The following is a 13,069-nucleotide window of genomic DNA, read 5'->3' on the forward strand; positions in this document are numbered from 1 at the left end:
TCAGGGCTTAGAATATTTTGTGAACTCTGTAGTATTCCAAGTGCTTAGGCTTTTCCTTCATGCAAAGTAGTTGAGCAGGACTTTGCTACTATCAACCTTCCTCAATCAAATGGTGCCACTACATTCTGCCCAACTGGGCAACAAAATACCCCAGGAAAATAGGAATTGCTATTAATAGCACATAGCCACCCCCACCATTTTCCTCAGCTCCTGTGAATGCGACAATATTTGGAAACAGGGTCTTGCAGAGAAGCAAATTAAAATGAGGCCCTGCTGACCCATTGATTTCATATTTCTATTGTTTAATCTCCCCAGTTTGTAGTACTGTGTTATAGCAGACCTTGCAAACTAATATAGTACTTGAAGGAAGATAGTCGCCATTGGGAATTATGATTATAGTTAATAATCCCTCAAATTATCACTTTTTGTGAATAGTTGCATACATAATTCTTTACTGAGTCATCTAATTTCAATATTCATCCTATCCATACTTTTAAAAAATGGCTAACTTTCATCAAATGCTTATTGACAAAATATGCATGTGGATTCATTTAATCCTCATATCAATCCTTTGTGTCAAGTATTGTTATCCCAATTGAACTGAAATGGGAGTATTACGAAAGTTGCCTAAGGTCACAGAGTAGGAAGTAGCACCACTGGGGTTCACGGTGTAGGAAGAGGCACAACTGGGGTGGTACCCGGGCAGACTGATGTCAGACCTTGTGTACTCGCACACTATATGACTCTGCCTCAATAGAAGCTAAATCAACTCTTTTCCTGCATTTCTCTGACTTTAATTCTAACAGTTATTAAATGAAAGGAAATGGATATATTAAAGTTTCCTTTTTAAAATAAACCATTCTAACTTCTAGTGATTCATATTTTCTTTCCTGTTTCTTTTCTTCCAGTTTCTTTCCTTCCTTCCTTCCTTCTTCCATCCCTCCCCCCTCCTTTCTTCTTTCCATCTTTTGATCCTTTCTTTCTTTTTAAATGTTAAATGTAAAAATAAATACATTTTCGGGATACACAATACAAAACTTAGTCATAAACTACGTATATAATAATGCCATCATTTGATGTTTTCATTCAAATACACATATACTTACTCTTTGCCAAGCAAAATATTAGGCATTATATTTGCAATGATGAATAAGTTTCAGCCACGACATTTAAGGAGATTACAGAGTAGTTATAGTAAAGTTTGTTAACTCTAAGTGGTGCTGGATTTAATAGTGGAGCCCCTAACAGAGTCCTGCCTAGATAAATGTTTTGTAAACTTAATATGAGAGTAGAGATATGAATTTCTTTAAGTAAGAGTCTATGTTAATTGATTCTAAAATGCTAATAGTGCAGACAAGTGCATTAGGTTGGAAGCTCTTCAACTTGACCTTGGAAAACATATCTTACCTATTTTGTTTCATGTTGCAAGCACTGCTAGTTTTCCTATCCCATATCCATCCACCATTCCCTATTTTTTTTTTTTAACTAATAGAAGCCTACTTTTGTTTGAGATAAGAGTGGACAATCTATAAACTTCAACTTCTCAGACTCCCTTGCAACTAGAAATGATTTGGTGATATAGCTTCAATCAGTGAGATGTAAGCAGAAGTCTGCTAGGAAGCTCTGAGAATATCTGTTTGTTTATTCATTCATTCATTCATTCATTTTCATATAGGTGCTACTCCTTCTATCTTCATATTTCTTCTCCTTCTTGTCTGTAACATGGACATATGGCTGGAGTTACATCTACCAGGTTGAGACTATAAGTAATAAATGTCATAAAAGCCATGTGCAAAGAATGGTAGAAGGTAAAGATACAACTTGATCAGGACTTCAGTCTTTTTATTGAGAGGGAAAAAAAAACTTCCATGGTTAAGGAATTAATGTAAGATATTTCTGTTCATACAGCCTATTCCAATTTCCAATGGATAACTGATAGGAAATCAGCTCTAGGCCCAGAGAAAAGATCCACAAATACGAACTTATCAAAATCTTCTGATGAAATGACTGTATTTTCAACTCATCAGCCTACAGTGAGAGTCACTACTAAACAAGGTCTGCTCAGTCACACAGTTGTTGCAATCAGCATATTATTATCTTACTCTGAAGTATTCATAGACAGCCAGGATAGAAAGATAGAGACCAGAACAAGTAGCAAAAGGAATTCAGAGGAAACATATTCAGTGCAGAAAGCAAAAAAAAATTTTTTTAAATATATTTGACACCCTAGGATAACATTTTTAAAAGGGTCATAAAAATGGAACAAGGACAAGTAGCCATCATAAAAGAGAAAATTAGAGTAATAAAAAATTTTAGGAAGTTAAAAATTATATATTAGCAGATATGAAGGGGAGTTCATTAAGGAAAAGAGAAAATAAAGTTGAGAGAGTCTCACATAAAGAAATATTTTAAAAAGTGCTAGAAAATAGGAGATAAACAATTAGAAAATTACAAGATCAATTAAGAAGACCCAATATCTGACTAATAGAAGTCACAGAAAGAAAAAGTGTAATGTGGAATATGTATACCATGGAATTCTACTCAGCCACAAAAAACAATGGTGATTTAGCACCTCTTATACTGGACAGAGCTGGAACCCATTCTACTAAGAGAAGTATTCCAAGAATGGAAAAACAAGCACCACATGTACTCACCATTAAATTGGTGTTAACTGATCAACACTTAAGTCATATATAGTAATAACATTTATCCAATGTCAGGCAGGTGGGAAGGGATAGATATATACACACACCTAATGGGTGCAGTGTGCACTGTCTAGGGAATGGACACACTTGAAGCTCTGACTCGGGTGGGGCAAGAGCAATATACTTAACTTAAACATTTATACCCCCGTAATATGCTGAAATAAAAAAAAATAAAAAATAAAAAAATAAAAAGTAGAATCAGTGGAGTAGAAACACATTTCAAAGAAATAAAGCAAAAGGATTCCACAGCATTGAAGTCTTAGGCTTTTAGATTGAAAGGGCCAACCAAAGGTGCAAAGCAGTGAACAAAAAGAAACCCCCACTGAAGCACATCATTCAGAATTTTAGAACACCTGGATAAAGATAAATTGCTAAACAGCTACTAGAGGAGAAAAAAGAAACTGGTTAGATTAAAAGAACGACATTGACCTTTTAAACAAGATGCCGGAATATTAAAAAGTAAAGCTTTTAAAACTCTGAGGAAAACTGTTCTCCTAGAATTACAATATACACTATAGATCATAGGTGATGGAAAAATTTTTTAAAACATTGAAAATGAAAAACTTTGTACAAAATTACCTTTCTGAGGAAGTAATCGACCCATTCCACTACCTGGAGGGAGCAGCAAATGAGAAGAAGATGTGGGATCTAACCTAATAAAGGGAATTCCAGGTGAAAAGAATCCTAAGGGAGTCCCAGCAAGAGGTTAATGCAGCAGACTGAGAGAACAGCTGCCAACTGTAATGAGAGGGGAGTTGGTTAAGGAGAGATTTCCTGAGGGAGGAAAACAGGTTTGAGGGATTGGAGAATGTATGTATGTGTCTGTGCTAAAAGAAGAATTACAGTTTGAGATTAAGATTGAGATTGGGAAATTACACATACATAAAAAATTAGCAAATGAAAATACAAAAAAAATTGCCACTATTAACTCCAGGGAAAACAAGTAAGTAAACGAATGCAATCCTGTACACTATCTAGAAGAGGTTTGAACAGTCTTACATGATTGTAATAATGTAAGCCCTTGAATGTTGAGTGAAAACATTGGGAGGCGAGGGAAGGGGGAAGACAGGGGTGTTGTTAGAGAAAGGAATCCTCTTGTTCCACACCCAGAGGACAAGTAATAACTGAACTTGAAAAGTCAAGGAATATGGGTAAGAACAGATTTATTATAAAAGTTTATGGTAGAAGAAACGGTTGGAAGTTTTAAAGAAGTTGCCTCTGGGGCAATGAGCAGGATTCAGAGGTAGGGTAGGGTGTCAAAAGTGGTGGCTTTTTAAATCTTATTTGTGTATTTGTCTGTTATGGGTGGATAGTCACAAGCTTTGAGGCACAATTTTATTTCATCTTTTTAAATTTCATGTGCTACTTTAATAAAAGTAAATAGAAAATAAAGATATTTGACTTTGGATTTACTTTTTGAAAATTGATATTTTAGTATTGGCCATATAGAAATTTTAAAATAGCATACATATTAGCTCTTGTTTCTAGATTTTTACTACTGTGGATGTGTAGAGCATATTTTCTACACCTTTTTTAAGTTTGTCCTCCTCTGTTAAGTCTTTGTTATAATTTTTTTCTTGACTTTCATTAATTTAGTCAATTATTCTTCAGGTATTTATTCAGCTAGCTACTAGTCTAGGCCCTGGGAATACAGCAGTAGACAGTAGAAGACAACTCTGCTGACATCAAGCTTATCGTTTGGGCGTATTGGGATAGAATGTCCTTGCCTAAGTCATGCATTATAATCTACTTGACCTTTGGATTCGTTATCTGTAAAATGGGTATATTACTCACCTATCAAGACTTAATTAACAGGACCTGTCCAGATTAATTTTTTTCCTATGTTAAGAGACAGCATCTCACAAAGAACCACTTTAATATTCAAAGAGTTCATTCCACAATCATTGAATCATTTCTGGTACTCGCAAGGTGAACTTTTTGGGATGAGGCCATCAACATCACAAAACGATTGTCACATTCTGTTTTAGTGCTAAAAGGCAGATTGCCCAAATCTGTTTCTAGTCATTCAGTTTGTCTAAATATTGCTAGGATTTTTGATGTTACATTACAAGAATATGCAGTCCACATTCATTCGATTCTTTTGTCTGCTTATGCAAAAAAGAAAAAGCAAATGAATCTATCGAAAGTCAAATGCACTCAACTGCATATGATGCAAAAGAATGATTTTGCTAAACACAGCAACTATATAATGCACCCCATTCCCTGACCATCAGCTTGGATGTTGAGACTATTTTGTAAATCTGCAGAGACATGCCTTTTTAATATTTATTGAAAGGTCAAGAGTTTGGAAAGTGAGGAAGTATAAGGCAGAGAGGAATATGGTACCAATATTTATCAAACCATATATTGGAAACAGAAACAAACCAGACACTTTGCAAAGTACAATACAGAACAACCCCCTGTTACTTCTACTAACCTGTTACTTCCACTAACCTGTTTTGCACCACCATCACTTCTGGTAACAGCAAAAGTCTCCAAATTGGTTTTCCTGCATCTGCTTTGCCCCTTCCCCCATGAAAACATCAGCTAGAATGATTCATTGAAAATGTAAGCCTTACTATAACACTTCTCTCCCCAAACTTTCATTATTTTTTCCCAAATGACCAAATTCCTACAATAACCTACAGAAAGGGTTTGTTAAATGAAAGAATCAATAAATCAACCACCAGTGAAACTTGGATCACTCAATTTATGTAATGTGTTAGGTGTTAAAATTGACATAAAAAGTAATCAGAACATTGGAAAACAATCTCCTATTGGGATCCAGGACATGTGGTATGAATAAGGACTCTGGGAAGTTAGGAGGAGAAGTTTATGTGGGTTATAGTTGTTTGGGTTCCTTGTGTAGTAGAGACTTAAGTGTTAGTTGGGGACATGGATGCCATAATTGTTATGTTGTTATCTAGATAAACACAAGAGAGAAAACACAGCACACACACCTGTGTATCCTGAGTCCATAGCTATTGTTTCCTTAATTCTATAAGATACATTTTATACCCTCTGTAACAGCTTAAACCATATATTTTTAACATAAACTGGTTACCTCTGCTAACACAATAACAGTGCACTCATGCAGACAGATATATAGGAGACACACATGGGACTGAATTAAAATCTGATCTGATGTGTCAAATTTAGAGCAGTGAGAGGTCCATCATGAACACTGTAGAAAAACTTGAGCTCAGGTAAACTCTGTTACCTGGAATTCAATAAAATGAGAATTGATCAAGTGGTAACTTTGCACGTATGTGGTATAAACACAACTCGTACTTTCTGTAGTCTTTGAGATCCTGAATTCACATGCGATTCAACAAAGAGAGATTAAGTTATGGACAGCATCATGAGAGTGTCGGGTTTATTTTGTTGCATCCTAATTATTTGATAATTGATAATTTGTGCACATATGGCAGCTTCCCCTTGATCTGAATATTGGATTAAATGAAAGACCCTGACATTGCCAACTGAATTGATTGCACCTCATGAGATGGAGATGTGGAAATAGCCACGGGACTCTCATCACAAGCTGCAATCTTTCTGCAAATTCCTTGGCAAAGAAAGAAGAGACAAATTACTATTAAAGAGTGATTTTCAATCCATGCCCAGCCCTTTCACTGGCAAATCTTTAGTTCTAGGCCACTGCATGTTTGCTTGGCTAACATCTAGAATAGATTGGTTGATTTCAGGCAACAGAATGTGACCACCAAAGGACATAAAACAATTCAGAACAATGTTTTTTTAAATATCAGAAAAGTTCTCGTAAGTGAGACTTTCCTAGTTTAGGTAGATACTACAGTTGTGTTTCTCAAATTTTAGTTATTCACATAACCACATTTAATAGCTCTACCAAATCTATATTTCACTTGCCCTATTATTTGTTCTTTTTCTTAACTTAGTTCATTTAATTTATAATTAAATACATTATTTTAAAGGAAATATGGTATCACTACCAAACTGTAAATAGATATCATTTACTATAAAGTGGTAACTACAAATATAAATGAAATGAAACATTATTTTCAAATTTTAGTTCTGAGTTTAAGACTGGGATCTCTTTGCCAAAAGAAAGATATACAAGTGTTTGTGATGTGTTAAAATCTGGCACCAAAAAGAGATTGTGCATGTGTGTGTGTGTGTGTGTGTGTGTGTGTGTGTGTGTGTTAAACACTGGATTAAACAATTTAATTAAGCATTTAAATATATTTTAAAAATTGATATCTTTGCTACAAGACTTCTTGGAATCTTTAAAGTACTAGTGAACATTGTTATTTTTCCAGAGAAGCAATATATTATGCAGTGTTTCACAAAATGTTTTGAGTGAGCATGAAATATTTTCTAGGTTGAAAATATTAGAAGATACATAGTTCTTTCAACATATACTGGCAAATTGTGTTGTTCCTTTTGCTGTTTTTCATATTCCTTCATACACCTATAATGATGCTCTTTGCTTCCTATAAATGAGTTAGTCACTCTTTCTTGAATACAATACAGAATTTTCATCCTCATTCTTTACTCACAGCCTTTCCTTCACTGCTAGATTATTTTCGGGCTGCTAAAATACATCTCTTCTCTACACAAATGCTTGTGCTCAAAATAGCCGAAAAGTGGAAACACCCAAATTTCCATCAACTGGTGAATGGTTAAACAACATGTGGCAAATCTATATGATGGAATACTATTTAGCACTAAAAAAACTGAATTACTCATATATGCTACAACATCAGTGGATCACAAATATTAAGTAAAAAACAAACAAACAGACAAAAAAGACACAAAGGGCCATATGTTGTAAGAGTATGTTTGTATGAAGTGTGCGGAAAAGGAAAATCTATTAAGACAGAAAGTAGATTAGCAGTTGCCTGGGCTATGCTAGGAGTGGAGATTAACTGTAAATGGGTAGGTGGGATCTGACTGGGGTGATGGAGATGTCTTAAAATTGTTTGGATATGGTGACTGCACAATTTGGTATATTTACCAAAATGCACTAAATTTTACATTTAAAATGGGTGAATTTTGTGGAACATAAATTCTTCCTTAATAAAATTATATAAAATTTCAGCCAGCCAGCCGGCCAACCAGCCATCTATCCATTGGTCCATTCTTCCTTCTAAAGATTCTTTCTCTCATGCCTCAATTGAAGGTGACCTTTCCTTGTCTTGAAAAAACATACTATGGTGTTTTTATGTCTTGGATCTTTTCATTTGCCTTTCTTGTGCAATATTCATTTGAGTATTTGTATAATATTTTTACTAGACTAAGTTTTCGCAGACATAAACTATTCTGAACTAATTCAAGTGAAAATATGTATTTATTGAATCTGAGTATAGGAAGCAAATTCTATTTAATGTAAGTTAACTGTAATAAAAGCAAGTGAAAATATCCATTAGTGAGTATTATTTAATTACTTGTTATGAAATCTGCAGTTAGCCTTAAGAAGTGAGGCAATGCCCCCCACACATCAGTCGTTTATTCAAAGGACAATAATAGTAACAAGAAAAGGCAGCAGCAAGAGCAACTGCCATTACTGAATGCTTACTTTGGGCTGGCCATGGTTCTGGGTGTTTCTCATGTTGTAGATATTCTTCCAGGAAAATAAATGGAAATACAGTGAAGTCAAGACAATTGTCTTAGGCCTGGTGCCCTGGACACAGAGCTTGAGGCAGGATTCACATACACATGGCTTATGGAGGCTGTGCTCTCAGGGACACTAGGAGTCAGATGCAGAAAGGTCGGAGAGAAAGGCATAGGAGTTAGGATGTTTCAGGGAAAGTCTACTTTAATCTGATCCATGGAGAGCTCTGAAGGATAAACAGGAGAGCAGAGTCTGTCCTGCTTTGAGACAAGGAAATGGGACTTAAAGATACCAGTCCCATTTAGTGTGTGTGTGTATGTGTGTGTGTAACTACCACATACCTTGGCTGCAATCACCCAAGGGTAATCCTGCAGAGAAGGCAACAGGTGTGAGCCCTTAGTGAGTGCCTACCACTGGCAGATGGACATGGCCACAAAGAAAAGGGATTCTAAGAGACTTGATCAATCTCCAACAGCATCGGCTGCATGTGTTGGCCCAAATCACACATCTAGTAAGGGAAATACCTCAGATTCAAACTCCAATATTTCTGAGGCCAATAGTAGTGCTTTCAATCTTCTACCTTTTTTCTTCAATGCTACATTTTGGTATCTTTTGATCTTAAAACACATACCCACCCACCCTCACACACACACACACATACACACACACACACACACACACACACACACACTCACAAATGCAAAAAACTCCGCTGTTATGGCCTAGGGAAGGTAATTCCCTTGTTACCTTCTGTTACAGGATTACCCTTGGGTGACTGCAGCCAAGGTATGTGGTAGTTGATCCATTAGCATTTATTTTTAAATAAAATATTAATTCAAACTAGGATAACAGAGTCAAGCCTATTTGATGCCCTTCTTTAATCTTACTTTTAATGAATAGATAAAATATGTTTTAATTACGTGCATTATTTAAATGGTGTCTGATGAACTTGGAGGTTGCTTGAAAACAGTTGATTTCTTCCAGCATTTTAAATATTCCCCACTCCACATCTTGTTTAGACTAACATATTTACATTCTCTATAAATAAAGATTTTCTCAGAACCTCAGTTCGAATAGTATTTAAATCACCACATGTTCCAAATGTATCAGTCTGAATTTCTGAGAAATTACTGTATATTTTTAATTTGCATTCTATCAGAGATAAAAATCACAAAAACAAGTAAAATTTGATATCAGGAAGCAGTAGACAGCCACTGCCTGCCAAACAATGCCAAGAATCTACTAACGAACAAACAAACAAACAAAAATCAAAGTATAGCACGATGCCCCCCGTATAGCACTGCACAGAGGAGTGACTAGCTTTATTCTAATAGTAGCATGACTTATTGCAATAATAAAAAGACCATTCATAGGGAATGACACAAACTCTAAATGGAAATTCCTCGCCAGAGCTCTTGGAAGCCTATGTTCATCCATTTCCATCCTTTGCCCAATTCAGCCTCTCAGCCATTTAAATGCAGATATCAGAGGGATTTCCATGTCCTCCACTAATCTTAATTACCTATCTTTTCCCTTTATCTCCCCTATTTTGCCTATTTTTAAAACAGCCTCGCAGCTTTTAACTTTAGAATAAGTAGCCAAGAGATCAGAATACTTGGAGTAAATGGAATGTTTGGATGATATTGTGTGTGCATTTCACATAGAAAGTAAAATGTAACTCTAGATATATGCCTATGATAAGGTCACCATGCCTTGTTACTATGACCCAGTAATTAGTTGAGGAGGTGAAATTTAACATGGCTTGAGCATATGATGTGATAGACGGTACCCCAAACTGGCTACATGTTAAGCCACAGAACTGACAAAATGGGGAAGTAGAGTATTGCTTTGGGTAAAGGCAAATATGAGGCAGGGACTGATCCCTGGATGTAATTTCTCTGAAAAGAGAATTCTTCATAGAATGATGCATCTTATATTCTATTTTAAGCCATAGCCAGAAACATTTCTCCTCAGTGAGAAATTTGCCCTAGGGACTCCTGATGTTTGTCGGAAACCTCTGTACATTTTTTTTCATTCATTGGAAAGAAGAGAAGGGGGGTAACACCCATGACAGACACTTGTGTTTTTCATTAGTAATTTAATTTTCACAATGAATCTTTGAAGATAAAATAGTGTCCTTATTTTGTTGATAGAAGAACTGAGACTTAGAGAAATTAAAAACAAAACAAAAAGAAATGACAAATACTAATATATTTACGAAGGGTCAGACATTGGAGTCCAATCTAGACCTTTTGGACTACCATGTTTATGTTCTTTCCACTCCTCCATGCACCCTAGAGTTTATACATCTCCCAAATGTGTTGTAGACGTCACAAGGAAATAAATATTGTTTAGGGTTAAACATAAGCAGGCTGGTTTGTTTACAGCAAGATTCTGCAACATTTTAATGTGCTCAAGTATATTTTGAGTCTCCAAGAAGGATCTACAGGACACTATGTCCAAAATACCATGACTGTGGAGCTTTTCCCTCGCAAATACTGCCTGAGCTTTAAATTCTACTGCCAACATTTTAGAAACTACTATTGCTCCAGTAGTACTCTACAGCACAAAAAAAGAGACGGGTGAGACTTAGAACAGCCTCAGTTTTTCTTTCATAATTTTTTAAAATTGCCTGAAATGTTACAAGCTTGTATTAATTCTGGAAATGAAAAAAGCACCATTTATATGAATCAACATAATACTATGTATGTTCCCATTAGAATGTATTTATAAACATGAAAGAAATGCATATGTACTAAACAAAGTTTCATAACTCTTACACTCATTATGTAAAGGCAAAAAAGAATATATTCATATAATGTCTGATGAATATTATAATAACACAGCAATAAACAGAGTTATGTAAGATTGAGCACTGCTGTAGGTGCACAGTATACATTAACTCATTTAACCATTAGGACAACCCCCTGAAACTGATCTTATCTCCAGGTGAAAGATGAGAAAACTGGGGCACAGGTAAGTTAATTTACTTCTCAATAATCCTACTAGTGATTTGCACAATCAAGCATGTGGCAGATCACGGTACCTACAGATTTTCTGCTAAATTTCATACTGCTAATGACTCCCGCATAAACCTATTTGCAAGGGAGTCTAGATGCCTTTGAATGGCTTCTGTAACCTATGTAAAAACTAACTAGAGCTCCCAGTATATTATTTCTCCTTGTTTAACTTTCTGCCCCATCTTCCTCTCATTTTGATGTCCCAATGTATATTTTAGAAGAAAAAATACTATAAAATTTAATTTAGTAATATAAAAGTAATGCTAATTTATAGACATTTGGCCGGCTCCCTTATCATTCAGTTATAGCCATTTGTTGAGCACCTACTAAATACAGCTACAACAGATATAAGCATGACTTAGACACTCTGCCTGAGGGAAAAAAGATGCTTGGGGTTTACTAGAGAAGACAGATGTTTGAATGTCAGAAGCTTTGTTCCACCAGTGGCAAGATCTATGTTGACTCATGAACAGCCTCTCTTGAGGTCTTCCTTGCTGCCAAGAGACACACACACACATCTGCATGAAGACTAGTTATGTGGAGCTGTGAGCACAGCACTGGATCACAGCACAGCGACTCCTCCTCCCCACCAGATGATAAAAGTACCTATAACCTTGTAACTTGCCTGTTTTTCTGGGACACTTTAACTGTACACAGATGTATGCTTAGGCTATAGGCAAACACATAGAAACCTAATATAAAATAAAAGAGAATCAAGTGCAAACAGAAATCCCATCACTATTACAGGAAAAAAATGGAGTAAAAAAAAGTGAACTAACTACTTATACTAGTTTTTTAAAAATAATTGATTACTAAAAAATAATAAGACCAATACTTACACAGTGTTGACCTTGGGCCAGGCACTGTAGGTGCTTCATATATTTCCACTTACTTTATCCCCTAAACCCTATGAGGGCAATACTATTATAATCTCCTTTTCTTGATGAGGAAACCAAGGCACAGAATGGATAAGCAGGGTGTCCAGGATTACAAAACAGGTAAATGCTGGGGCCTGGGTTCAAATGGCCACTCGAGGGAGCACTCTTGACCCTCTCCAGGCCATCTGTGACAATGTATAGCAAGTATGAGTTGAGTGATTCCTCTTTACTGGCAACTGCACTTGATGTTGTGTATGTATTAATTCATTAGTCTTCCTAGCAATGCTACTGAGGTGGATCTTATGCCCACTTATTGATAAAAGAAGACTAAGATCAGATAACTAGCTGTTGGCTGAGTCTGGATGAAAACACAAGGCTACTTGGATCCAGCACTGTGTGCTTTTTTGAGAAATTGTTTTAGGACTCAAATTCTGTGAAACTGCAAGTCATATCTTATTAACTTTGGATTCCAAACCATAGCATAAAAGCTCAAAGTAAGGTTTTATTTTTTTTCCTGTGCCAAACTGCTACAAATTCAATTGAGATCAGTCTAATATTCTTCTGTCTCTTTATTCAAGAAAAAATATCTAGTAATGAAAAAGAAAATATGTGGATCATCCCTTTGGACAAATTTTGCAAGAAGAGAAAAAACTGTATGAGAAGTACTAAAGATTCCTTGCTGGAGAGCCATGTAATGGCATCTGTGTGCTGGTCTTAAATGTTTCCGTGTACTTCTTGAAGCCTCTCTCTATCACTCCTTTCCTTTTAATCTGCTCCCCATATTAAATAATTCTTGCCTAGGTTTTCGCATGAATGGCGCCCAGGCAGATGCAATCAGGCTGCTACTAGGAAAAGAAAATTGAAGCTCAAAAGGGA

General features: G+C 35.8%; 1 protein-coding gene across 4 annotated transcripts in view; it reads right to left on the reverse strand.

Moving 5' to 3' along the window:
- Window positions 1-13,069, reverse strand: part of KCNIP4 (potassium voltage-gated channel interacting protein 4) — a 1,084,926-nt gene that overhangs the window by 461,908 nt on the left and 609,949 nt on the right. The window lies entirely within an intron of this gene.

Source organism: Lemur catta, chromosome 4, assembly GCF_020740605.2.
Source record: "Lemur catta isolate mLemCat1 chromosome 4, mLemCat1.pri, whole genome shotgun sequence".
Lineage (NCBI taxonomy): Eukaryota > Metazoa > Chordata > Mammalia > Primates > Lemuridae > Lemur > Lemur catta.